The sequence below is a fragment of the Arachis ipaensis genome, chromosome B6 (genome assembly GCF_059453495.1).
Source record: "Arachis ipaensis isolate K30076 ecotype BB chromosome B6, ASM5945349v1, whole genome shotgun sequence".
Taxonomy (NCBI): Eukaryota; Viridiplantae; Streptophyta; class Magnoliopsida; order Fabales; family Fabaceae; genus Arachis; species Arachis ipaensis.
In genome coordinates, this window is record NC_142441.1 from 5319155 (window position 1) to 5321926 (window position 2772).

The following is a 2772-nucleotide window of genomic DNA, read 5'->3' on the forward strand; positions in this document are numbered from 1 at the left end:
TCATCTCATAAACAACATAAAATATCAAATGTTCAATTCTATATAAAAATCTTCACTAAAATTAATAACACAAACACAAACAAAATCAATGTAAGTCTATGAGCATTCCTTTTGATATAATTTTGTATTTATATATCACCAAAATAGAACAGGCTTTTATATAAAAAAAATGTGTTAAACCATTAATTGATGACCTTAGTTTAGTGGTTAAAAGTTTTTTGTACCAACCAAAAAATCCTTGATTCAACATCCATCTAAAACATATTTTTATATAAGTATATTACATATACATATATAGGGTACGTGTTGGTCGAGTAGGGTTGAGACTCAACCCGCATGAGAACCCGCTCCATAGTCCACACTCAATCCTACCCGCTGCGAATTGAGTTGGCAACCCTACTTAACCGGGTTGAGTTACAGATTGGGTACTCGCGGGTGTGATACATGCTACCACTCCTACATAACACTTTATGATTATAGATTGTTTTCTTTGGAGTTATTAAATATTTTCTTTACTGGTATTTTCAATAATAATAATAATAATAATAATAATAATAATAATAATAATAATAATCTATGAAACACGACTAATTTATTATTGTAAGTGAGTGTCAGATATATTTTGAATACGAGATTCATTCGACAATCTTCTTTAAGAAATTTTATACTTTTGACCGTTCATATGAATATGAAATTATATGTTTAGGGTTTCATTTTGAACTTTCACACACGCATACATAAACCTCCCTCTCTTGCCCTCTTCATGCTGGCGACCCTCTCCTTCTTTTTCTTGCAGGTCGCACCATTGCAGCATAGGTAGCACCGTTGTGCCCCAACGACTCAGAGCATCGACAGTTACCATACTCAACGTTTCTCTCTCTCTGCACTCAATCCAATTCGGTGCGGATCCGGTTGGCAACCCTACCTGACCGGGTTGAGCCGCAAATTAGGTACCCGCGAGTGGAATACCTACTGCCACCCCTACATAACACTTTATGATTATAGATTGTTTTCTTTGGAATTATTAAATCTTCTCTTTACTAATATTTTCAATAATAATAATAATAATAATCTATGAAACATGACTAATTTATTATTGTGAGTTAGTCAGATATATTTTAAATATGAGACTCATCTGACAATTTTTTTAGGGCATTTTGGATTTTTGGCTATTCATATGAATATAAAATTATAGGTTCAAAGTTTTATTTTGAACTTCACATATGCAGACATAACCTCCCTTTCTTGCGCTCTTCACGCTAGTGACCTTCTCGCTCTCTCTCTCTTGCAAGTCACACCACTGCAGCACAGGTAGTGCCGATGTGCCCCAGCGGCTCAGAGCCCTGACAGCTACCATACTCAACGTCTCTCTCTCCACACTTAATCCTACCTGTTGCGGATTGGGTTGGTAACCCTACTTGATCGGATTGAGCCGCAAATTGGGTACCCGCAAATGAAATACCTACTGCCACCCCTACATAACACTTTATGATTATAGATTGTTTTCTTTGGAATTATTAAATCTTCTCTTTACTAATATTTTCAATAATAATAATAATAATAATAATAATAATAATAATAATAATAATAATAATAATAATAATCTATGAAACATGACTAATTTATTATTGTGAGTTAGTCATATATATTTTAAATACGAGACTCATCTGACAATTTTTTTATGGCATTTTGGATTTTTGGCTATTCATATGAATATGAAATTATAGGTTTAAGGTTTTATTTTGAACTTCACATACGCAGACATAACCTTCTTTTCTTGCCCTCTTCACGCTGGTGACCTTCTCCCTCTCTCTTTCTTGCAAGTCACATCACTGCAACACAGGTAGTGCCGATGTGCCCCAACGGCTCAGAGCCCTGAAAGCTACCATACTCAATGTCTCTCTCTCCACACCTAATCCTACCCGTTGTGGATTAGATTGGTAACCCTACTTGACCGGATTGAGTCGCGGGTGGGGTACATGCTGTCACCCCTACATAACACTTTTATGATTATAGATTGTTTTTTCTGGAGTTATTAAATCTTCTCTTTACTAGTATTTTCAATAATAATAATAATAATAATCTATGAAACACGACTAATTTATTATTGTGAGTGAGTGTCAGATATATTTTGAGTACAAGACTCATCCGACAATTTTTTAGGATATTTTAGACTTTTGGTCATTCATATGAATATGAAATTATAGGTTTAGGGTTTCATTTTGAACTTTCACACATGCAAACATAACCTTCCTTTCTTGCCCTCTTTACATTAGCGACCTTCTCCCTCTCTCTTTTGCAGGTCACACCATTACAGCACAGGTAGCGTCGCTGTGCTCCAGCAACTCAGACCACTGACAGCTACCATACTCAACGTCTCTCTCTCCCACTTGACCGCACTCTGCATCCTTCTCTCCCAGTCGACCACATCCGTCACTCTGCGTCCCTGCCTCTTTCTCCTTCACGTCTCGCTCTCCCTCGTGGATCAAAGTCGTCCAGAGCCCAAAAAACACCGGAATCACCACGCTACAATGATGACTCAGCTCTCTCTCGTACTGGCGTCCCTGGGTCTTTCTCTGCTCTCAGCATCTCGCTTCCTCAACAGCATCTCAACTTGAAGCCATGCCCCCTGCCTAAACTACTTATACTTTTTCTTTATTTAAATAATTTAAATTTTTTATTATTTTATTTATTTAAAGTTTTTTTTATAAAATTACTTCAAAATTAATAAATTATGATTCAAAATTTTAATTTAACACAAATGCTGATAAA